Source organism: Apostichopus japonicus, chromosome 23 (assembly GCF_037975245.1).
Source record: "Apostichopus japonicus isolate 1M-3 chromosome 23, ASM3797524v1, whole genome shotgun sequence".
Lineage (NCBI taxonomy): Eukaryota > Metazoa > Echinodermata > Holothuroidea > Aspidochirotida > Stichopodidae > Apostichopus > Apostichopus japonicus.
Genome location: NC_092583.1, coordinates 2,354,053 through 2,381,686, shown reverse-complemented (window position 1 = coordinate 2,381,686; position 27,634 = coordinate 2,354,053). Strand labels below are relative to the sequence as shown.

The window sequence follows — 27,634 nt, the reverse complement described above, 5'->3', positions numbered from 1 at the left end:
ATATATATATATATATATACATATATATATATATATATATATATATATATATATACATATACACATATACATCGGTACATCAATACTGCAAACATCTTTAGTCATGGTTGTATATACATAAATACATACACACATACACACACATACAAACACCCTTACATACAAACATAATTATTTTAAACTAGTTCCATCTGAACTGTCATTTGTATTTATGTTACTTGCTCCCGTCATTACCAAAGAAACCTTGTCTTTAACAAAAGAAAAGAAAAGAACGCCGCCATGTCAAGGAAAAAGTGACCTGAGAAGGGAATCAATAATATAAAAAAAAACGACCAAATTACCAGTCCTGATTACCACGTATTTTTCTGTGTAATTTATTCTTCTTTTTTACTCATGTCTCCGCTTTAAACCTTTCTATTGCATGCAACAAGTTGAAACGAACGCGTGTGAAAGCGTCGCTGTCTACGTGAAGGAGGGGAATTACTGCCGCTATATATATATATATATATATATATATGTATACATATATAAAGTCTATCACGGCGTTCCATACACTAGATAAAAGTCATCGAATTTGTACACACGGAGAGTTGAGCACCGTTCCCCAAGTGATATAAATCATAAGTTTACAGGTATTGGCGGAAACTCGTGCTGTTGCAACCACTAAGATTTGAACAGTTGTACTAAATCTTCAATGTTTGTTTAATAACAGTTAATTCTCAACGGAGTTTTCTTCAGATAGTTATAGAAAAGATAAATAAATACAGAGTATTTTATATATTTTTTGCCTTTCCCGTTGCTATTGACTGAAGCTTACTGATATAAAAACTGTTCTCACTCATTGCCTAGCAATATTTAATCAGGGTAGGTTTTTGTCTCGGTTTTCATTTGACCACGTTGATATCTGTTGACGATCTGCTCTTCAAACAAAACAGGAAACTTTCGCCGTCGGTTTATAAGGCTCAACTTACACCATTATTAGAAATATTCCCAATTTTCAGACAAGCTGACAACAAGGTAACCAGACCGAGAGAGCATTACAATCGGAGACGAAAAGGAAACAATTTTCTGTTCTTTTTCTTTTTCTAATTTAATTTTTGTCGCAAGAATCTTGTTTCGTTTAAAGGCTTGTGAAAAAAAAAGTATAGAGGAGTGCGGACGTATTTAATTGGAGATTAAACCAAGAGGCCGCGCCGTGTCAAGACTGAGTATACTTTTGTAGGCAGGAGGTGAGTTGAACAATAGTTTCATTGTTTTATCTTTTGTTTTAAGAACAAAGAGGAGATTATTTTTCTTTAAAAGCTGAAGAACATAATGTATTCCTCTTTTGTTTCTTGCTGTTTTATGTAACAAAGTTAAGTTAGTTAATTTGTGTCCATACCAAGCGATTCGTTTACCGTCAGTTGAACAAACTCTTTAAATCTTTGTTAAATATTTCTCCCCCCTGTTTATTTTTTTTTTGGTTTTAGATCTATACAAGGTATTCTTTGGAACCCTTTTTGGTCGAACCTACCGACAATTTAAAATCAAAATACGTGCTGTCGATCAAGATAGAGGCATGTTTTATCCAGAAGCTTTTTACATCATTGAGGCCCTAAATCAGTTGCCTTCCTTAGTTACAGTCATTATGGTTCCCTCTTTTAATTAATTATGTTTTTTTTCTTTTTTTTTTCTTTTTTTGTGGGGGAAGGAGGATGGGGTGGGGTGGAGAAGGCCCTCTCAGTCTTACGTCATTGGTAATACCGCTTAAGTAAGGACTTTGTTTTTAAACATAACAAACTTAGCAAATGAGAAAAAAAGTAAAGTAAGCAGGCGCGAAGCCAGGAATTTGCCAAGGGAGGGGCGAAACTGTAGATACGGCATTGCAAACTATCTAAGCGTAGCGCCACCATAGGTTGGCGCGAAGCGTACAAGAAAATTTGGGCTGAAAATGCCTCCCAGATCGCTGGAAATGGCACTTCCCATGCCTTGCAAGTTGCAACTAAGCATTTTCTATTTTGAAATTACTAGCGATATCATAAAAGCGTACAATAAAAAAATGCTCAAGGGGGGGGGGGGGCGGTCGCCCCTTCGCCCCACCCTTGGTTATGCGCCCGATAATACCGCTTAAGCAAGGACTTTGTTTTTACACATAACAAACTTAGCAAAAGAGAAGAAAAAAGGAAAGAAAGATCTCTGATAGTGGACAATATCGAGGATTCTATAATTGTATTGCGGAAGATGTCTTACCTTAACGCCGTTCTAAACACACGTGTTTTACACACGAATCCATCCCATAATTCTTTTCAGTTTAATTAACGTAAAACTATTGGGAGGGGCGGTATAGGGTAGGAATGCGGGGATATTTTGGTGATCGTATAGGTAAAAGGAGATAGTTACCGCAACTAAAAAAGTCTCATACATCATAGGGGGAAAATAATACGTTATAAATTTAAGCACAATACTCACACAGAGAACACAGTTACTACTGTAAATCTTAAGTTTTGTACCAAAGTAAAAACTGGATGATGCTGATAAATATGATAAATCGGTACCATGTGATATAAGGATTACAGTAAGAACTGAGGATAATCCCAACAAATCCAGTTTGATGCATTTTGTTGGGATTACACATATATTATTACACATAGTATGCTACGCATGCTCTACGCATGCTCTACGCAAACAAACAAAAAACGACCCGGAAATTCATGGTTTTCATTAGATGTCTTTAAGATCATAATTGTTCACTAGATACAACATTAATGATATGATCATTTAGCAGACGGCCCCTACAACCAGCATCATTTGAACCATTGTACAAGTATAACAGTAGAATTTGAAATGGTCTTTGCCCAAGAACAGAAATCAAACAGATAGATATATTGATCGTTTGTATCACCATTTTTTTTTTAAATTTCAACTTCCTCTCTCTCTATCTCTTCATATCTCCCTGTCCCCCTCCCCTCCCCTTCTCTATACGGAACTCTCTTTCCCGTTAGTCTTACCATAATTAATTGCTGTTATTATTTCGTCACTATTCATTAGGCTGATTCGAAGTAGTCCTTACAAATACCAACGATTATTAATAAGCCAGAAATTGCACGAAACCCTCAGGGAGTAGAAACAGCTCCCGCTTACAATGGTTAAGTTACTCGCTACAGAAAGACATGAGCAAAATAAAAATGAATATAGACAATTTATATATATATATATATATATATATATATATATATATATATATATATATATATATATATATATATATATATGTGTGTGTGTGTGCGTGTGTGTGTGTATATAGGCTATATATGTATATACACATATATATATATATATATGTATGTGTGTGTGTATATATATATATATATATGTTTATATATATACACATATATACATACACATACGATGCTATCTGATATTGCCTCATTCTCATAAAAAAAATGCTTCATTTCACTCCAAACCTCCCCTATTTGTTATACACGAATATCAACATTGTCATCTTATCGTAGTCTCAATTCTTACTCGGTGCGGAATCATTAATACGATATTCTCATTATGGTGTTTGGTTACCAGCTTAATGTATTTTTTTGTAATCAAAAGAAACGCTCGATTTAATATTTCATATGCAGAACTTTGCACTAGTTTCATTAGTCAACTGTCACAGCCAAATGCAGCGGGTTTTTTTTTTAAATCCAAAAGAGAGCTTTCGATTAGAATTCACAGAGAACTTTGTTAATACTGTGTAAAAGACCGCTTTATAGTCTATTGTGCAACATACAGAACTTTGTTCAGACTGTGATCATACTGTGCTACATTACACTGTGTTGTAGAGGGCGTTCAGTGTTAAAATGTTACCACATTAGGACATTCTATGCAAGGTAGAACGTGGTGCTAAGGTTGTGAGGAGACAGGTAAGCGAGGAGCGAAGTAAATAGAGATCTTTGTTCATACTGTGTAAAAGACCGCTTTATAGGATATTGTGTAATATTGTGTAATATTCAGTACGCTGATGTACACATTTTGTTCGAATATTGTGGCTCTTATCCATGTAAGATAGATTGTACTCAAAAGTGACCTAAACTTCGACACTTTTGTCCTAGGAGGGGACGTCAATGACCCCCTTATTCATTATTGGCTGATTACGACGCTGGTGGAGGCAGTTCACGATAATCGCCTTTGCCCGGGACCAAGATCACAGTTTGTCCGCCCTGCTCCCCCATTACCCTCCCCCCCCCCCTTTGGAGTGTTCCCTTCCCTCTGTTGCTTTATGCATGTTTTTACACTGTGGACATTCACAGAGGAAGGACTTTGACCAAACAAAACAACGGCAAAAGTCACATGGCGTATGAACATCGAATAAAGATTGGAAATTGCCGGAGAATAAGGGGTAGTATCTGACGTCATAAAGGAATTATTCGGTAGCAAGAAGATAAGAAAATACTCCCCCCCCCCTCCCCTCCTCTCACCTAAATGACTGTTCAATAATGCGACAACGATTTTATTAAACTATTTCTTCTTACGTAACGAAAATAATCTTGTAAGAAGAGAGAGAAGGAGTGAGAGGAAAAGACTTCGCTCTAGTTAGCTAGAAATTCCAGACGGTTACACTGTAATTTAATCAATGTTCAATCAACATCAAATGAAGGCAGTAAAATGTTGATCGTTAGATTGGCTATTTATAGTCTGCAGATCCAGCTCTGGTATAAGAAAAAGGAAAAACCGGACAGATTTAACACTATATATTGCGGTATACTATACTACTACGGTACCACGGTAAACCGGTTAATCGAGATAAATGCCACAACGTTCATTCTATAAATGAAAGGATCTAAGGAATGAACGAACCACGTGGATCACAAATATTTGTTGTCAGATGTTTAATTTTCTGTCAATTTTGATAATCTGCTGGCGACAGTAACATCAATATTTGTTACCATGTTTTCCAGTTGTCCCCCCTCCCCTCTCTCTCTCTCTTCACTAAGGCAAGGGGGAGGGGTGAATAGGTTTGGTAGGGTGGTCGACGCGGTTATGACTCTTTTTCAATTCATCCCCGTCTATTCCTGACCTCACAAGAACGTAACGCACTTCCCCGTAGATTTATTCCCGCCCTCAGCTACCAGCAAAATCAATCAACATTTCATGCGCAGACGACATCGACTGCAGGTTTTTAATGTTGGAGAATCATCGCTAAGAAATATGAAGTTTGCTATCGGCAATGTTTTGCAAGCGCTGATAGATTTTTGGTAGTCGGCTGTCGAGTTGCCAACACTTAGACTTTGCCTTTATTAATTAGAACATGAACTACATAGCCAAAGGTAGCTTCATAATCAAACAGAGATCGTCGGTGTAGATGCACATATATGTATAGTGATAACGCAAACCTCTATTTTGTTGTCATAGCACAGAAAAGTATTTACAGAGGATGCAAGACTTGTATATATAGCCTATGTTTCTCAGTCAACAAATTTTGGCCTTCATTTCACAGTTCATGGTAAACATTAAATCAAGACTTCGAATAGTATAATGGTTCAATAAAGTGAAAATAACTGGGCCAATACCGAACGAATGAACTTGCCAATTTGTTGAGTTTCTTCAAGAGAAAGAGACGTAGAGTGCTGTTATAGGTAACCACGTAACCTGCACTAGAGACAGAAACAACATATACAGTAGACAACAACGCACTTTACAAGTAAATGCACTAAATATAGCCCATATGTAGCCTACATATAGCCTGTTTATAGCCTATATATAGCCTATATATATAGGCTATATACACACACATTTTCCAACTCATTACGATATGAATTATATATATATATATATATAAATATATATATATACATACATATATATCTATATATTTCTATATATATATATATATATGTACATATATATCTATATCTATATATTTATATATATATCTATCTATATATATATATATATGTACATATATATCTATATATTTATATATATATATATATATATATGTATATATATATATATATATATATGTATATATATATATGTACATATACATCTATATATTTATATATATATATATATATATATATATATATATACATACATGTATACAGATAGCTTGCTCGCGAGTTGTTGGTCAATACTAAGAATTGACGCATTGTTCGAAACTAGCCTCCTGATAAACATTTACTACCACTTGTTGTCCCGTATTATATCTGGTGTTTATTGATTCATTGGACCGGTAACGTCATTACCATATAGGATCGACCTATTTACAAGTACGATGTTCTGGGGAGGATCGTTTACTACTGGCTAACTTAGTCCATCTATACAGTCGTAAACGTTCATTCGATTTGACAATTCTGACCAAGGTGGCCGGAAAATCTAATAAAGATGCCAAAGAACGGGCACACTGTTTCGGGTCAATTGAATTAAAGCAGTATGCTTGTAAATTTGGAGTATCCCCATACACAATATAGAACCGTTGTTTGAAAGCAAATTTGACCTGACACCAATAGCCGAACATTATTGTATTACAATCTCAAAAACGCCATTTTCTTTCTTGTTTTACAACATTATTGTACATTCCTAAGAGTACATACGTCATGTGGTTTCTTTGTGGTCTTACCACGTTTTCATTACATCTTGCATGTTTCTGTACGGCTCTTAAGTTTCATTAATTTTGGGTAACTTGATACAAGACCGACTATATATTGAAACTTACTACACCTGTTCTACAGTACTTGTTTACAAACAAACAAAACTTAGTACAAAGTTAAACTATCAGGGCAATGAGTGAAAAGAAAATGAATTCAATAATTCAAACTCTTTCTGACCGATTCGGTAATCCCATTTTGTCTTCCAATTGGCTAAAAGCATGAAAAAATATATATATATATATGAGCCTTACCAGCCTGCATTGGAACTGTTTCCCGAAATGCACAATCAACTTGATGATCCATGAAGCTTTACTACCATTTGTACACTCGAATAACAACCACACAAAAAGAAAAAGAAAAAAAAAAGAAAGAAAGTTACACAAATCTTTTATCCATCAATGGATACATATTCATATATACATGAATATTCATATATACATATCTGGGTACACCCATGCCCTTACCCATCCTTGAACACAAGAGGAGGGGGAAAGCGTGCCTTGAATATGAATATAAATATTGGGATTAGACTTGTTATGCGAGTACAACAGCATGAGTACAACAGCATGAGTATGACTACAACAGTATAAGTACGAGAACAACAGCATGAATACGAGTACAACAGCATGAGTATGAGTACAACAGCATGAATACGAGTACAACAGCATCAGTATGATTACAACAGCATGAAAACGAATACAACAGCATGAGTATGAGTACAACAGCATGAGTATGATTACAACAGTATAAGAATGAGTACAACAGCATGAGTATAATTACAAAAGCATGAATGCGAGTACAACAGCATGAGTACGAGTACAACATCATGAGTACGATTACAACATCATGAGTATGAGTACACAGCAGAGATAATCATGTAAGAATTATGAGTAAACGAGTACGCACTGTAGTCTTTTTTAGGGACTTAAGAAATAGAAGATAATTATCACAAACATGTACTTTGAAACAAAACTTTTAGTAAGCCAATGCATCTGTCCAGACGTCGGAGAATGTAGAATATATAAAAGTGTGGACCAAATTATTGACCTAAGTTCTAAATGCTTTCTCAGACCCCCCCCGCAGATCCCCTACATGGGAGTTCCAGTGCCAATCCCCCCCCCCCCAGCACTCGCCTATTTTGAAAATCCAGGATTCTGAAAGACGTCTATTCATTTTCTTGCTATAGTAACATATTCGAAATGTCAAGTCAAGTTTCCCTACTTTGCTGTACACATATTCTGCTGAAGTCATTTTTAATATTTTTATTTTTATTTTATGCCTTTTAAGTGTTCATTCATTGTCATTCTTGCACTCTCATTTCAGCATTTTATATAACATATGCTATTAAATAAATTACTATCAATTTCACTTAGACCTAAATGTAGCTAAACACAGTTCTGGCTTTTATAGTTCGACAAATAGCGCCCATTTTGTTCTCCGACGAAAAGATCGTGTATGCATTTGTAAACATATTTAAGTTTGGGCTCGTGATCAGAGAACAATTTTTTTAATTTTCAGTTTAGTTGACACAATTTGAGAGGGTTTGTCGTAACTGACAATTGGTCAATTATCGAAGGAATATTTATCGATCCAGCTTAATCCGTCAAAAAGGGTTACCGAAATGGAAGTTATGACGTCAGCACTGACCTGAGGTCATTAACTATCTTTTATATTATTGACAAATATTAAAAGAGTTTTAAGTTTATTAAAGGGTTATAATATTTCCAAGAAATTAAAAGAAGTGACCTCATAATTTTAGCCCAATATTTCACAGTCTCTTTGGTTTACATTTAAAAGCAAAAGTGTTTTACTTTATTATTTTATTTTAGCTACATTTCTTAAATTAGACAGCGAAATTGAACAAAATATTAATGATCAGGTTAAGCCGCTTTAAATAATTAATGAGAAGATAAGTTGTTAAATCTCTAAGAATGATAAATTTCTGTCATACAATCTAAAGAAAAACGCAAAATGCCAAGAATGAGTAAATATTTAAAGCAAAATAAAAAGTTAAAAATCGGTAAGATAGAAAACAAAAAGCTTTTTCTAATTTATTATTTTATCCAATTAAAGGAAGACAGTCACTTTTTGATGCGAAGTTTTAATTAACAGGGTGCACGTAGGCCATAGTAAAGACCCTATACATGAACATTTCCGTTGTAATACTAAGTATACATAAGAAAACAACGACTGTTGCAGAAAAGAATAGAATTGTACAGCCAAACAGAAATGTTTCACTAGTTAGAAATGTTTACAAAAATAAAATAAAAATTTGAGTACCAGATTATAGCGAGTCCGCATGCGTACTCATATTCTTGCATATTTTCCTGTAATTATTATACTCGACCTTATGGACTTGTACTTGGAATTCGCAAGTTTTAAGAAAAGTTACACAATTTACTACACAGCTTAAAGGCACGGAAATCTCCAATATTTGATCCACTCTCAAACCAAGTCCACGCCCCCTCCCCTTTCCGAGACTGTAACCACGTGATCATGAAGGGATGACGTCAAGTGAGCTATCACGTGATCTTAGACAAAATATATTTTCGTGATCTAGTGTAAGGACTAATGCAAGATTAGGTACTCAGTCGAACTTGAAATTATGGCCTGGTACTCCCTTACTTGTTCTCAGTGCTTATAGTAGGAACTTATTCTTGTACTCGTGTGATACTTATGTTATTGTACTCGTGAACTAGAAATACGCTGAGTACTACACTGGGTATATGTAGTTTGTCCATCATTTCTTATGTCGACAGGAATTATGCAATGGACAAAGAACGAACAATTTTATATAAAAAAACGTGTTAGTTGCTCTAGAAAGCATAGGAATACGACACGTGGCATCTGACGTCACTCTTTCATTATAAACATATATATATATATATATATATTTATATATATATATATATATATATAAATATATATATATATATATATATAAACATAAATATTCGTTTGTATTTGATGTCTTTGTTGACTGTCGAGGTGGCCGTGGATAACATTTTCTCCTATCCGCCATTTTAAAACTGCTGATTTATTTATTATAAAACAGTTAAACCAAAACGGAAGCTATTACAGGGCAATTTAAACTGTCTCTCTTCTCTCTCTCTGCTCTGGTTTCTTTAAAATGTTTTCCATGTTCTTCAGAATCTGGGTTAACCTATTTTGTATTTGTTACAGTTTCATTGTTATACATTTTGTAATTACAAATGTGTACAAACAATGCATGTAAGTTTAACAACAAAATAAAATATGTTAGGGCTTGAAAGGAAGCAAATGATCATGAAATGTCTAGTTGATTACATTGTTCGCGAAACGAACCTTTCTTTCGGTAAACAGAATGTGTCTTATAACTTTACTCGCGGTCTGATAAAACATTGTGTCCATTCATAGGCAGAATATTAGATGATACTGAATAAACGTTTATACTCAGTTTCTATGGTAACATTGAAATTGATGATTAATCTCTGATATAAACTAACAATCTATTGTGTCCATGTCTTGAGTTATCAAATTTGGCTAATGCATTTTAAGTCATGGAAAGAAAAAGGCACATTGTAACATTTTTAAACGCACAATTTCGTCCGTATTTGTCCTAACATAGGCCTTTTATTATATTTCTTTTCTTCATCAAAATGGCTAATAATGAGATGGAGTTTCAACTAACAGCCTGTTTCTCTTGAAGATGAATTGTATGTTATCTATCTATCTATCTATCTATCTATCTATCTATCTATCTATCTATCTATCTATCTATCTATCTATCTATCTATCTATCTATCTATCTATCTATCTATCTATCTATCTATCTATCTATCTATCTATCTATCTATCTATCTATCTATCTATCTATCTATCTATCTATCTATCTATCTATCTATCTATCTATCTATCTATCTATCTATCTATCTATCTATCTATCTATCTATCTATCTATCTATCTATCTATCTATCTATCTATCTATCTATCTATCTATCTATCTATCTATCTATCTATCTATCTATCTATCTATCTATCTATCTATCTATCTATCTATCTATCTATCTATCTATCTATCTATCTATCTATCTATCTATCTATCTATCTATCTATCTATCTATCTATCTATCTATCTATCTATCTATCTATCTATCTATCTATCTATCTATCTATCTATCTATCTATCTATCTATCTATCTATCTATCTATCTATCTATCTATCTATCTATCTATCTATCTATCTATCTATCTATCTATCTATCTATCTATCTATCTATCTATCTATCTATCTATCTATCTATCTATCTATCTATCTATCTATCTATCTATCTATCTATCTATCTATCTATCTATCTATCTATCTATCTATCTATCTATCTATCTATCTATCTATCTATCTATCTATCTATCTATCTATCTATCTATCTATCTATCTATCTATCTATCTATCTATCTATCTATCTATCTATCTATCTATCTATCTATCTATCTATCTATCTATCTATCTTGCCCTACACGTCAGAATACATACTCATTGCTAACGAATTTCACTGCACACACGGCCTTGTTGTTCAAGTGGTGTTTATGCGTGTACTAACGATAAAAAAACTACTCTTAGATTCAATTTGAAACCAAAATCTACAATCTTTAATACTTTTTGTCAGTCAATCAAGCAGTTTTGACATAGGATACGGCTAGATTTTCAATCTACATTAAACTTGTCAGTTGGATTTAATTACATCTCAATACCATACTTCCATGGGACTTCCAAGATAGAGACAGCCTTTCGGTGAAATGAAGACAGAAATGAATTTTTAGAAGAAGACAAAACCATTATTCAATGGAAAAGGAAAGGAAAAAGGAGATAAATCAGAATTATTGGGGGCTCTTACGGTATAGCAAATAAATTTTGGGAGAAGAGAAGTGTTTTTTCTTTCCTTTTAGTATTCTTGAAATTTAAACAATTGATTGTAACAAATGGTTTAAGAAAGAAAAAAAACCTTCATGTTTTGATTTGTTCTACTTCTCCTTAATCTTTCAAAGAGTGAAGAAAAATAGAAAAAAGAAAGAAAGAAATAAAGTAAAATGTCTGTCTTGTTACATGTGTAACTTGATTCCGTCTTAATTATCTTCCCTTGCCGCCAAATATGGCTATTAAAGGGATTTTCTGTTGGTTAAAATTTGATTATTATACGAAGCCAAATTGCTGAAAGTGATCTGAATAATTCGGCGAAAACCACATCCTCATAGTATTTTGTAACGTGAAGATGTGATTTTTTTTGCCCCCGTTCAAATCTTTCGTAATTTGTATCTGGCAACAGCAGAATGGATGACGTCATCAAGGCACTTCAACTGAACATATTCTTTGTTTTCTTGTATAATAAGATCCACTGACGAAAGAAAAATAATATTTCTACAAAATCCACTGACGAAAATAATATTTCTACAAAAAGTCTGAAAAGAGATACATTTTGATGGAATTCTAAGTACAAAGAACGTTGACATCTAATGCAAACATTCCAACTGTAACCAGGTTTCAGGGATAAATCAACAGGAGGGTTATAAAGTTTTTGAAGAGAAACCACACGGATGACTTCACAGAGCCTCCCTACTGTGATTCAATTTCCTGGAGTATATATAGTTGAAGGTTTAGCCAGTCAAAACCATGTAACATTCAAAACAACCATATCTCGAGTTAGGGAGAAGATATTGAGATGGGGTTTCTAACCAGCAATGTGGGAATATTTTCTCCTCATATCATTTTTCACATTTGTTTGTCAACAGAAAGTCATTGTATATTATTTATTATGCCTTTCTCAAAGCCATCCACAGATAACATTTTCCCAAATATCATTGTAAAGAAACTAAATGATTAAATTTAATCTTCTTCAGTGTCTGTAAGTTAAAAAAATCACTGTAGCAACTTTCGGACAGTATTCGGACACTTTCTTTATTTAAAACATGTAATTGTCTCAGCAATCTTATTCACTATAGACCAACGTTTACATATTTTTGTCATATTTTTACCCCAAAAAAATGACAGAAAAAATGAAGGATATTTTTGACTATGAACACGACGATATATAGAACTTCAGAAACTTAATGAGAATCAATTCTACGACAAATGTTATAAAAAATGCAATGTAAATTATTTCAGAGAAAAAAAAAACTTTTTGCCCTTCAACAACGGTTCTCAACGCCAAAAAGTGTTCATAAAAGTGATCTTATGACGTTTTTCCTTCGGCTTCTGGAAAATGACTTCATACCTTAGACAAATATACATAGCCATAGCAATAAGAAAAAAACCTCGTTCTCTTCTCTATGGCCAAGGTGATGAATCCTGTCAGGCCAAAAATAACATAGTTACGTTACCATGGAACGCGAAAGTGACAACCGAAAATTCTCCAAGAGTTTCATTTTCGTCATTTTTTGTTTTTTTTAATATGGTTTAGTTATGATCGCGTCCTGTTCCTGACAGATTTAAGGTCTGTATTTGAAGTAAAATTCCTGTCCCGTTGAGTAGCTCTTGACATTTAAGAAGAAAGGGTAAAACTTCACGTCTTGTGAAAGGTAAATAGATTTCTAATGAAAAAGATTCCATGATCTGTAAATATCTTTAACTTTAATAATTAATTTTTGTCTAGGATGTCAAAAAAAAAAAAAAGGAAAAACCTTGCAATTTTTTCTTTTCGAGGTATAACAGTGGGTATATTTTTTAATACGTTGTAGTAATACGATTGTTTACCTTCGGAAACGATTAACGCTAAGATTCTGCGTGAAATGTGCGCCACACTGTTGATAATAATCGGAAAATTACACACCTCCCCATCCCTCGCATATCACGCCAACTCATCCCCCTCTCATCCTCCTTCTCCCACTTGTCAAAGTTATCTGTTTCATTGGACCAAAAACTGTACCAGAGAAAAAAAAGTACTTTTCAGTAGGAATTACATCGTTAGGTATATATATATATATGCGGTATGTGTTAACATGATCTGTTTGTATACGGAACTTGCGATGCTTTGTGTAATGTATTTTGAATGGGTTTCGGCTATGTTAAGGCGTGAGAACGGAGTAGGGGGAGAGAAGGAGGGGATGGGAGAGGGGTGTCACAACCACCAGAACATCTTAATGTTAAACACTATTCTGTACGCATAATATGCGGGTGATAGAAAAAGACGCCCTTTTGGGAGCTTCCAAGAATTATTAACAAATGCTCACGCCAGGTAACGCAAAATTTGCCCAGTAAACAAATTTTATATATATATATATATTCATTTGTTTGTTTGTTTGACACATATTTTACGTACCGTAACTTTACGTTTAGTGATAAAGATGAAAATGGAAAAAAAGTACTTAAAGTAGTTAGTTGTGTTCCTATGGTAACGTCTGTTTTCATGACAACAGTATACATGTGCACATGACAGTATATTATTACGGTTTTAATGAGAAAGAATGTCCTTTGCAAAAACTACAACAAAAAAAAGGTGGGTATTTTTGGGATGATAATTCATTTGGCTAATTTAACTTTACAATCTATTTCAACATCCTGCATTTGAAAAATATTGAGCTTTCACAACTTCATCTGTGCGTTCTGTCATTTTAATAAGATGAAAAAGGGAACTTAAAGAAAAACAGTCAAAGATCAATAAAAGATCGAAGCTAAAAGGCCTTCTCTCTTGATTATCCTTTTGTCAGGTTTCGCTAGATGACTTCAAAAAAATCCAGCTACAAGTTTCGGCGATAAGATCGAATTTTTGTTTACTTTATATAGATTAAAAGAAAAAATGTATAGATATATGACCTCACTGTGTTAGTCTAGAAAAACATACAAATGAGTCTTATATAACCAATTAGCCTTGGTCGGAAATGCCAAATTTGCACATCACGTACGTAACAAGTGACGTCAATTTCGTGTCATGAGGTCGAATCTTACCAAATTTCAAAAACACTTCCTTCCTATCTCTTTCACAGAAATTTCAAAATGCCATGATCAATCGACTTTGTCAGTTTCAACTGTATATTAACTTTTATATTAAATCTAATATAAATTAATAACTTTTTATTTTTATTATTTGGGGGTGGGGGGGGGGGTGTGTGGCTTCGAATAACTCATGAATATGATATTTGTTGGCAAATGATGATATGAGTCACGTATCTAAACAATACACCTACATCAAATTTTACTCACAAACAGACAATTCATTGCTGAATGACGCAATATCATTAACGCTTGTTTTTAAATTTGATATAATATAATCTCTATTCAAGCGCATATCCAGGTGGTGCGGTAGTGTAACCCCTTCCCCTCCCACCAACCCCCCACTTAAACTTAAGAGTAATTATTAGCACAACTTTACATTTACACTTCAATATAAATCTAACTAAAAGCCCTAATATGATATAGAATTCACCATTTCGATTCCATTTTTTTGCTGTGAGAGCACTACTACAACCCCCTCCCATTACTTCATGGAAGTCGTTTTCAACGGCCCCATGTCCAAATCCCCTTACCCCTTTTTCAAATCCTGGCTATGCCCCTGCTTAGCCAGTTAAAAGAATAAGCAATGTGTTTGGCTAGATCGAAGCTTGAACCATTACTGCCAGTGTATATAGCCTACATTCTCTCTGATAGCAGTTCCGACGACAGCTTATAATGAGTTCTTTCATCAACTATTGGTAATTTTCCAAACTGACTGTGAAAACACTTCAAATAACCAAATTAAATTAAATATATTAAATAATATTGTAACAAAATTATAATTAATAAAAAATAATTATAAAAAAATTATGATAATTAAAAAAATAACCAACTAATACATGCCTTCCATATAATTGTCACTCAATGAACAATTAACTCTGCTTACTAAGTCAGTACCCCGTTTTTAACTCTGAAAAACAATATCGTCCGCAGGCACATAAAATTTATTGATATTTAATCACACAAAACGAAGAGATGAAATGCGGGGATGTTGTTTCTCAAACTTTTGGACTCATGTATCAATTTTTTAAATATTCCTTAACCAATCAAAATTACAATCTATATGAGTTTAGTATGGGGTCTAGCATCGACAAATTATCAACATGCAGGTTAAAACAAAATCTAATTAAAACTGAAAGTTAATCCACAACTATTAACAGTCAGCAGATTGAAACGATAGTACAGCACACATCTTGAGCCATTTCCTTCTCCTCTCCCCCCCTTCCCTTCCTCCTCCCTCTCCTTCCCCAATCCTTTCTCTTACATGCTCCATAACCTTTTACGGTGAAAATTGGCAGAAATACCAATGCCCCCTCGTGTCAAAAGAATTATCACCTAGCACCGGATACGGAACAAGAAGCAAAACTTTTGCTAGTTACGAAAAGACATTATAAAACTGGGCGGTTGATGTGTGTGAAGTTAGCCCTTTGTTCTTAACCATTAACTGACCTTGCAATAAACCTATAGGCATTGCCTCCAGTTCACAATTCAGTTTGATTTTTAATAATAATAATAATAGAATCAAACTTGAAAACAGGAAATTTGTCGGCCTCACATAAATGGAAGTATATAGAAGACACATAATCGAATGCAAAATGGGAAAACCTGTCTAGTTTCACGCCTCATTTACCATCAGTCTTGCAGAACAATTTCTAAATATTTGTCACAACCTCTGGTATCCAGTCCTACTTCGTGAGGATAAAAAAAAAATCAATTCGAAAGAAAAGAAAGTACATTTTTTCCCCGCTAAGTTTGGAACACTGCAGACTCAATCATATAGACTAGATTTTTTTCTTTGTTCTTTGTGCTTCGTTTTTTTCTTCATAGAAAATGTTTTAAAAAAATAAAATGGGACGGACAAATTAAAAAGAAATCATATAAGAGATCCATCTTCTCACAGATAATGCCATTATGAAACTCAGAAATTATTAATACAAGCACATTTCATCACCGAATTACAAGAAAATGTTAACTTTCACGGTGAATATTGAAAGAACAAAAAAAGAGTGAAAATTTTAACAGAGATTTTCTCGAAATATCAACTTGATATTAGCATTTTAATAACGTCTACCGGAATTACAGTGTCGCGTTAACGAAAGGTCCGATATATCAATGGTAGGGGTTATATATCATTTATTAGTGTTTTTTTTTACCTTTCATATATACTTCCACATATCGGGACATATATGACTCTTTTTTTTTTTAATATCACTGCTTTTTTTCCAATGATTGATGGAACCCTCTTTCTTTGAGATGAGCTTTGTATAATGTCTCCAATAGTTATATTGACTGTTTTTGAGACCTACATTTATATCCGTTGGGGATTTACAATTCTTTAAACTGACCTGATATATATATATATATGTGTGTATGTGTATATATATATATATATATATATATATATATATATATATATATATATATATATATATATTTATATCTATATAGCGAGAGAGAGATAGGTGCAAGCATAGCTTTTGACTGTGTAAGTTTTTTAATAAATCCAAGATCCAATACTATGTAAAGTTCTAAGTATAGAATGCGAATTGCCTTATAGAACACTGCAGGAAGAGATTATTACAGAACTGACTTATATCGTGAGAGAAATGTCTTGCTAATTTGACAATGCTCAAGTTTTTTTTTTTTTTTTTATGGCCTTCCATATATTAATAAGAACAGAGAAACGTTATATTAGAAGGGCAAAAGAGAAGGAATGTATAAAGAAAAGAAAAAGAAAAAGAAGAAAAGAAAGGAACATGGACAGCTCGAAGAAAATGACACGATAGAGATATAATTCACTTTGATAGCAATAGCATGATGTGTGTTATATAGAAAAGTTCACTATAAAGGTATTGCAGTGAGTGCTGACTGGAATTAAATACTTTAATGTCGGTAAATTGGCAGCAAAATCGAATTATAACTGTTTATTTCTCATTCCGAATGGGGAAAAGAGGGGGAAGGAGTCTAAGGAAAGAGGAGTCCACCCCCCCCCCACCTCTGCCCAGCTTTGGGTACTTTTGTTAACATGGAGCTTGCTTAGATACAAAATTGTGCTATATTTTGCAGGTTTATGGTTCAAAAACTTTCGACTGTTTAGGTTGTCACCACATAAACATTTTATATATTTATGTGTTGGGTAATATTCTGACTGCCGGTCCGGGGGGGGGGGCGGACTGAGCAGATGGTTCTATTCTCGGGGGAGGGGGATAAAGTCTTTCCCTGCCGAAGGGTGTAAATTTCAGCTGGGTAACTGACGGGAATCAGAAGGGGAGAGGAGGAAGAGGGAAGGGATGGATCCATTTTTTCAACCGTTTCTATATAGTAGGCCTACTATATTTGACTATCACTCGATCTGTTTCTGCCAGCGTAATGACATGTGGTATTATGGCCTACGGTTATCAACCATGAGAAACACTATATAGCCTACTATACATCATTTTGAAATTGAAATTATCATCAAATATAGACTACAGAGTTTGATTGATCATAAATAAAGAGTAGATATTAGAGAAACTATTGGTTTTTGTTCATGTGACAGAACTTTAGAGGATGTTTGAAATCACGACCAATTTTAGTCTGCGTAGCTTATCCCTTATGTACTGTCATCTGCAACACGTCTGCTACACGTGTATACATGTATATACTATGCTTAGATGTAAATCATGGTTTAAAGATGATTTCTTGTAGCCTAGTTTCTTTACAAGTATGGTTTAAGTGTAATGAATAGGTCTAATGCCATGGCACGGCTAGTTGGCTAGGCCTTTATCCTATCACGCCCTCCATTAACATGTAACGTCTGGAAATCATCGTTACACCTTTTTTACAGTGATAGGCCAATCCGTCAATTTGTTCTCAATTGTTTCATGGTTCTAAATCACTGACATTAAATATCTCCTCACACCCACGAGCACCCTCATTCCAACACCCACCGTCGCTCTCACCCGCCACTGCTAACTGACTTTATATGACACAGACCTTTCCATCATGATAAACTGAAGTCTTGATTTACTCATAGCCTAACCGTCATCAGAATGACACAATGATAACACTAGGCCTCACTTAGTTATCACGCAAATCTCGTTGTCCACTCCATGAAATTGATGGGTTGATTCAATCTGAGATTTGGATATTTCCTTGAAACTGTTATTCAATTCCCTCGGAAGTGACAATCAAAGAAAGAGGTTTAAGCTAATACGAAATGCGTATGCACACATAACATGTCACCATAGCACGAAGCGGGAACGTCTGATAAGTATGGGAGGCCGTTGGGCTTGAAGCAGTTTGCCTACACATATTAGACGTCTTAATACGAATGTTTCCAGGTAAAGTAGTTTCAAAATCCAAATGAATTAACAATAAATTTGAGTGAAAGGTAAAGTATAGAGTTAAGAAATATGAAGATTTGATACATGCAACGACACGTGTATGATCAGAATGTTTTACAAAAAATAATAAAATAAATATACACACTACTATAGGGCAACACCAACCATGTCACACAAAGGACGTATATCAACCAACTTGATTTATTTCATTCATTTTATACACATCTCTACCATTTTATCATTACAATGAATAGTTTCAAGTCTCCAGGTCCAATAAACAATAGTCCAGAATTTATAAATAAGCATGTATATATACTTGAAAAAAACGCCCGCCTTTATATAGTTTCTCCATTGCTAATTAGGTGCGGTATCCAAAAAAATGAAGATTTTCCTGTATTTTACTTGCCAAAAAAAAAAACCTTGCGCAACAACATTAGATGCATGTCATACATAAAATAATTATGGTTCGTTCAATATTGCAATTATAATTTACTTCTAATCAAATAGAGAGCTGTAAACACGTAATCGGGTAAGGGACATGGCCATGCAGTATAGGCCTAGAATAAATAACACGATTGACTTTATATAGGGTTTTTATGTGTATATTATTCCAAGGCTATGCTAATACGAAACACAAGATCTAAAATCAAATCGATAGTGTAGTCCATACATGGTAACGCAAATATTTGCGTTTTGAAGCAAAAATATATTAATAATAATATCAAAAATAAACAGGGAAAAAGTAATAATAATAAAAATGTCAAGAATTTGTATCTCAAGAACGAAAGAATTGAGATATGGAAACGAGAACTGGCTTCAATAAACTTGTCAATATCGTTTCATATATTATTGAAAATGAAACTTAGTTATGCTTTTGACTGGGTTTTTGTCTTTTATTCTGCCAAGTTACAAACTATGTAGTTCCCTCTGTAGAGGCCCCCACAAGACGGCGTAAACAAAACAGACAATCAAACATGGAAACTGGACCATAACGTGACAAATCTATCGAATCTTAAATGTAAGAGACGTTCAAAGTCCTCCCACTCATGTAACATGTGTCCATTTTGAACCTATATGCTCGCATGCGCTTGTCAGCGACTATAGACAACTTACTCATGGACGTGTTACATCCGACATGCACGTGGGTGGAAGGGGAGGGGTGTGGTGGGTGGGTGGATGGTGCTGAAACAATATACGTAAATCATTAATATAAAACTTGTATATCAAAGGTGGGGGTGGGGTGGGGGTGATATCGTTGATCTCTTCTGTCGCGGACGTCAGTGTGCTTTTAAATGTTACACTATTGGAAACCGTACAAAAGTTGTAAAATGGCATCTTCGCTCACGTATCGTGACGTCACCACAGCTTCGATCGATGACCATTAGCATTGACCCCGCAAATATGCCAGAATCACCATAAGTGGTCAAGGATTGTCGGCTGCGTCTTAAAATAATTAAAAGCGGTTGAATCTTAAAGACAAAAAAATTGTACGCATGTTAAAATTGAGTGCAACACGCCGATAACGCGTCTATGAAAAAACAGAATATTTCATTTACCCGCCTAATATACTGCAAAACTGACCATAGCTCACCCCCCCCCCCCCGGCCCAAGTTATTTACCCGTATCTATTATTACGCATCTCCTGATGTGACGCCCACCCCGCCGGCACCCTCCCCCTTTCCAGACTGCATCATAAAAGAATAGCAACACTAAAAAGCATTGCTAATGCAACTATAACTAACGAAGTTAAATAATATAAAGAAATCTGTGTCTGTGAATATATTAACCTAATTGTTCCGACTGATAAATTCATATCTGACTATGTGTAACACGGTGTAAGTGCCTATATACGCCAATTACTTAACCAATACTCCCCATTTACTTATATATGTACGTACACATTATTCCGGTACGGAACTGTTTGCTTAAGTCGTTTAAAAATAATTTAATAAGAGTCTGGAAAACCGTCTTATGGACTTTCTAATCTTTCTTAAACTTGGTCAAGCAATGACAAGATTACCATGGACATGTTTTCATCGAAATCCTATTAAACTGGGTATAGACCTCTCGTTTTGTCGTGTTTTTATTGAACAAGATGATATTTGATGAAATGCATTTCGATGCGACGAAGACCGCGTTCAATCCCCCATGAGGAGGTTATGTGTGACCTGGCTAGATAGCGTATATATGTACAGGCCTCAACTTATGAAATCACGTGCATGGTGCAGTAATATAGTAAGGTATATGCTAATCAAAGTATTATACAAGAAAATAGAATCGCGAAGGATTAAAATCAATGATTTTGAACAAAAATTGTAGACAGCTTCGTGATCCCATGGGGTTGCCCTGCGATTCTCGTGTTCTCTTCAATCACCATTTATATCCCAATGTCATCATGATGGAAAAATATCTATGCACGTGCGGTGGTAGAAATATGTTTTGGACCATGCATAGTATATATATATATATATATATATATATATATATATATATATATATATATATATATATATATATATATATATATATATATACATATGTGTGTGTGTGTGCGTGTGTGGAGCAACGACTTTGCAACCCAGTCCAACTTATCGCCAGATACACGACACCCATTTGGGATTTCCGCGAGTACCTTATGTTGCTTAGCAAAACATTCAGAGATGTTGCCTTAAGGTCACATAGGAGAAATTGTTCGTTAGATTTTTAATTGATCTAACTTGTCACAATATCATTGCTAATATTGTGAATGTTTCTTTTACATTCCTACCAATAATAAATCTAGTTTTTAAAAGTACTCCAAAACGATCTGTATGTAGACGAAAATGTTTCAAGTTACAGCTTGATCGATTTTAATTTTTATTTACATGAGGTAAAAAAATGTCTATGTCAGTGAACTGGCCAGAATTTTCGTGATCGAAGGGTGTGAGAAGAGGTATGGAAGAGAGGATGAATAACACAAATTTAAGTACTTTTCTGACAATATTCTGGTGACCTTTAAGAAAATAATCCCCACAAAAGTGCGACAAAACAAATCAATGAAATTTGAAACCGTAAGTATTTTACAACATATTCGTCACTATAATTTCCCGAAGGATTTGTAAAAGTCATTTAGTGCTTAAAGTCTTCGGCAAGAATAGTGATGACGTCAGAAATGTGTTCTCAGATACTAATCCCTTTACAGCAGTAAACAAAAGGAATTCCGGTATACAGTCTCAAGTAACATGATACAAGCTATTGATGTCATCGATTCTATTGACTGTGTTTTTTTCCTTCACATTATTTTCATGTCGTAGCATCCGGTTCTCCGTCTGTCTTTTAGGGGATATGAAACGTTGATCACGTGTTACTAGTAAATCCCTCACTGATCTTATCTATTATCTATATTTCCTTCCAAGGGACTTGTGATACCCAGCGCGTGACGTCATCATCATACGGCTACATGCAGTCTCGATGTAACGGGGCTGGGGTTGAGATCGGAACAACGTTGTTTGGTTATTCATGTCTATACAGGTTCTATTTTGGGTGTCTTTTCCTTATAAAAAAGTACCCGGTTTTAAAATCGGAATTTGATATCGAAAATTCTGATGAAACCAACATCACTTGAAATCGCAAGTTCTCACGCCATTAAAGAGACTCGAACAGCATCAATTTTCATCGTTAGTGAATGTGTCTATGTTTGTGTGCGTGTGCGCGTGCGCGCGCGTGTGGGCATGAGGGCCACAGCAGATGTCCAAAGCAATCAGCAACAAGGTTCACTCTTATCTAAAGAAAGCATCCTACTAAGTGGGCGGGGAGGGGAGGGGAGGGGGTAGTGCTGGTTTGGGGGTGGGGGTGGGGAGGTAAGACAAGTTCTAACGTACATGCTACTGCTTCATTTAAATATATAGGATGCTGTACTACAATATAGATGTTATTTACACACATGATGAATTATCTTCTCGGTGAACTTGAAAAAAAAAGGACATTTCCCCTCCCCCTCCCGCTGCCCCTTTCCAAGCACCCCTCATCAGTATACATTCGTCAGTTGATGCTTTCCCGTGACGTCACTAGATAAACATGGTTACTTGAATCACAAATTCTTGAACACTTTCATTCTTCTGTTGATATAGAGATATCAAGATCTCTAATGTTTTACATGCTGCAGCTTTGGTGATTTCTAAACATTGAAATGTTACGTTTTCCGTTTCTTTCGTAACAAACCAATGACGAATCGTAAAACGTATGAGCAGATGTCTTATGTGTATACTTGTTTATCTTAGGGATTTTTTCTTCTTTTTCTTCTTCTACTACTACTACTTCTTCTCCTTCTTCTCCTTCTTCTCCACCCCCCCCCCCCTCTCTCTCTTTCTCTTTTCTCTCTTTAAGTCGACGCTGTATCGTATTTTCGCTCTTTTAAATAACTTCAAGAAGTTTAGTTTTAAGACGTCCTTAAATATATCGCAGGCCACCTGTTCGACAGACATTTATGCATGTAACCGTTCATTTTGATGTTCACTAAAAACATGGAATAGAGGAAAACTTACTGGAATAATTAACAAACAGTTGTTTAAGGTCGGCCTCTCTAAATTCATGAGGGTAGAGTATAAAACAAAAAACAAAAACAGTTATAAAACAAAAATTGCTTTTATCAAACGTTTCTTTCTAATCTTTCATGTAATTGGCGGGACTCATTGATGCTCTAAAGGTTTTTAGTTAATGCTATGGGAAAGGATTAAAGTACCCGGAGTGTGTGGCGAGTGGAGGCGAGGAGTGGGAGCTAACAGATGCCTTCATTTTATCCTCATATAGGTCATAGTAACCAACAGGTAGCAATTGCCATGAACATACGCGTATTTTATTCAATTTCAATGGTGGGATGGGACCACGTGACTGGCTCAGGGATCCAACCGGAGACTCGGGGTCTTGTAAAAAAGCTAATCATATCGCGCCTCGGACTGAACTAAGAATTTTAGTGTGGCTAATGAGATATATGTGCTCTTCGACTTCGCAACCTATATTGTCGCATTAGGGGCCTTGGACCCCGCTGCGCAACGCCGTTCCGAGCCGATAAGGCGGTCAATCGATGGGCCAGTCCGCTCCTGGGTGGGGTAAATCTGAGCTCTCAATTCCCCTTGACTAGCCCGCTGTCACTTTAACGTATGTGTTTTGCGTACACAGAACCATTAACCAAATGTAGGTTACACGTGCTTCATGTAACTGACTTATGACGTATGCCTGTAGGTGTATTAGCATACTAAGCGGCAAGGCATTGTACTTTCACTGTCCCTCCATAGCATTTCTAGAATACAAAAAGTCACACGAGGGAGGTAAGACAAGTTATTAAGGACTCTCTCAAGTAATCGCTGAAACGGACAAACATATAAAATATATCATAAATATACATGAATGCAAATTAACCAGCTGGGAAAACGACACGTCGATGTGTATGAAAGCAACCATAACGTGATGTGATTGTCGCGTAATAGATATGGTGATATACAAATCACGGTTTTGCTGCGTAACATACGTCTTCGAGTAGGCGTATCCCGTAAGAAAATATTATGGTATGTATACATTTATTTTGTATGTATAACGTACTCAGGCGGATGTCACCTGGGGCCTAGAAAAGTATTTTGCTATAATCAAAATCATGAAAATTGTTCTCCAAAAAAATATATATATATAAAAATATCAATAAAAGACAAATCTGTGAATGTTGGAAGTTTTTCAATAAAAAAAAGAATCTATGAATATCCTGTTACTTCTTTAGCGGTATATATCATTTACATGGACACTTTATATGCCGAGAATCGATAGCGCGACAAGTGGTTGGTTGGTTAATTATGATGACATCGACATATTATATACCAGGAAATCAAAACTTAAAAGTCACCACCAAGGTCATCGATTTTAAGCAAACATTTCTTTTTGAAAGTGGATCTCACGCGCCAATAAAAAGGGTGGGGGGGGGGGGGGAGAGAGAAAGGTTAAAGAAAAGAAAAGAAGAATTGTCTGTCCAACTTTCAAAACAATTGTGTCGGGTTAATATTGCCATACTGAAATAGTCCGTTTGAGAAATTTCTTGAATAGAGGGGGTTAGGGGGGGCGAGGTGAAACTGAGTTGGTTTTATAGAGACATGCCGGGGTTTGTTATTATACGTGAACGAAGTATAATTAAACGGAAGAATCTAAGAGAACCCCCCCCCCAAAAAAAAGAGGTAAAATTAATAGATAAATAATTTTGATAAGTTAATTTAATTTCTATAATTGTAGGTTCACGTTTCAATAACAAATTTATTAATTTTCAACATCAAGGTTTAAACTGTCAAAGTAAATAGACATCCACGTTTAAACTTTCAGTTTGCATTACGTCATTCCTATTTGAGGAAACATATCGCATATGATGTAAACGACGTATGCACAATGGTGTAGAATTTCATCTACGAGCGCTAGGTTGTATATCATGTGATTAAATTAAACATCATTGAATAACTTTAGCCTTTTAGCTAAAAGTTATTACAGTCGGTGAAGCGATGACGTAATCATCCGTGTTTATTATTTAAAGGAGCATTCAAGCAATTAACAAAAAATATTTTTAAAGGTGATAATAGGGTATTTATGTATCGATGTAAAAGTTCCCGTACGTATCTGAACAATATGTTTAAAATATGTTCATGTACTATTTATTGATCAGCCGATTAATATCTTAACTCATTGGCTAGGTATACAGGTCGGATAATGTGCTGCCGATAGTATTTTCGACGAAAGCCTACCGCATAAAGCGGTATATCTTTATAGTGAGACGCTTGCGTATTAAGATGACTTTTTATAAGTCAGGCGTGGATCCAGGTGGATGTTCTCCCCCACCCCTTTTAAACCCACTCAAAAAATTAAGTAGTTCTCAGCACAACCTTGCGTGCAGGCCTAATCATAAGGACCCAAATTTATAGGCCTCATATATGCCTAAGAACTCACTATTTCAGACCTGTGTCGGAATCCCCCCCCCCCCCCCACCCGCATTTTTTTCATACTTTCAGCCACATTCGTTTTGACTGAACGTTTTCATAATACCGCGTGCCTAGTACACATGTTTAAAGCAACCCTGAATGTAGCTAAGGAAGGAGGAGGGATATGGTAAACGGGCGGGGCGGGGGGAAGGGGGGGCAGGGTCGACTCAACTTTGTCATTTTCATACGGTTGCTCGAATCTTGTTTTCCAGGCTAAAACGTCAAAGTCACCGCTTTAATCTCTTGACGCGTTTAAGTGAATGGCCATCACAAACGCACGTAAGCCGTTAACAATTTGACTTTATTATAACTTTTCAGTTTATAAGCCTATATGTATAGCGTAGGGACCCGACAGATTTTTATTTAACCTTTCCGTTTTATTACAAACAATATCTTCACTTTTGACATTGTTTGGTTCCAGCCGGTATATAGAAGATTTTTTTGTTGTTTAAAAGAACAATGTTAACATGAAGCCTCTGCACAGTTTATCGATAAAATTTTCAAATCCATTAACATTGCCAACAGGGATAAGTAACTAAATATTTATTCCCCAGTGAAACATGAGTTACATATATAATAATTCCGTAGACGCAGGATAAAAGTCGGAATGAAATAGTTCAGATTCCGACGGTCAATATAATAGATAAAACAGAGTTTGACAAGGCTGCTGCTATACCAAATGGAGTGACTCTTTCAATAAGCTTATATACAGACATAGGATTGGCAACATTGTTTCCTTATTATGCCAAGGGTTAAGTGCTTCTGAAAGTTAAATTGCAATATTTTCAATTCCGTTTCTTTGTACATAGAATAATTGCTACAAATAAGCTATTATTTCTTACGAAAACTAGTGGTAACCAATGTTTCATTTGTAAATTATATGAAGAAATTTTAGATCACTTGCTTTAGGGAAAGCAGTCTTACATCTGTTTTCATTTTAGGTGTAGAAATTCTTAAAGAAGCAATTAATCTTTTTTCTTTTCTTTTGTCAAAACAAGATACTGTTTTTTTTGGTTTTGGAAAAGGCTCTAGACACTTTATATATAATTTTGTGGTCCATTTTGTTTTGTCAATTTTACCATGGGCCCTGGGGAGTTATATTTATCATTGTAAAACGACAATGTCATGAGCCTTCAACTTTGGAGTTCATTTTTAGTTTTATAAATTTTAAGGAATCAGAATTGTAAATTACAACTATTTAAGATGATCTAATCTGAAGAAGAACAAACGTATAACGTTTAATGGAGCTGCACAATGTTTTATATGTATGTACCGGATTTTTTTTTTGTGTTGCACGTTTTGATAAAAGTTTCCGTTACTTTCAAAGTGTCTTTAATATTATAATGACAACATGACTGTGATTAATCGAGAAATAAAGAAAAGATTACTTTATCACTTCGTACGCAGGTATATGTTTGATACAAGGGCTAAAAGAATCAATAAGAATGATCGCAACTTTAGGAAAGTTACAAAAATAGTTAAATATAAGCAATTTACCAATGTTGTTTTTGTAACCATCTTGCATGGAAAGCGTTACACAATAATATGGCTTGTTACATCTGGTGGTTTTATTGATCGAACGAGAAGGTTAGAGGGAGTGGTATACATACCTTTACAAATCAAAAGGCTCACATTAAGCCGGTAACAGAACTGCCAACAGGATCATGGTGGGTGCGAGAAGGGGGAGGGGGCTGCGTATGGGAATGGGTAGGAGGCAGAGAGTGGTCACAAAGACA

At 34.9% G+C, this 27,634-nt stretch overlaps 1 protein-coding gene across 1 annotated transcript in view; it reads left to right on the top strand.

Moving 5' to 3' along the window:
• Positions 1 to 556: 556 nt before the first annotated feature.
• Positions 557 to 27,634, top strand: part of LOC139964639 (uncharacterized) — a 53,110-nt gene continuing 26,032 nt past the window's right edge. Inside the window, exon 1 of the mRNA XM_071966405.1 lies at positions 557 to 1,229. The gene's annotated coding sequence lies outside the window, so the exon portion shown is untranslated. The remainder of the gene's footprint in view (positions 1,230 to 27,634) is intronic.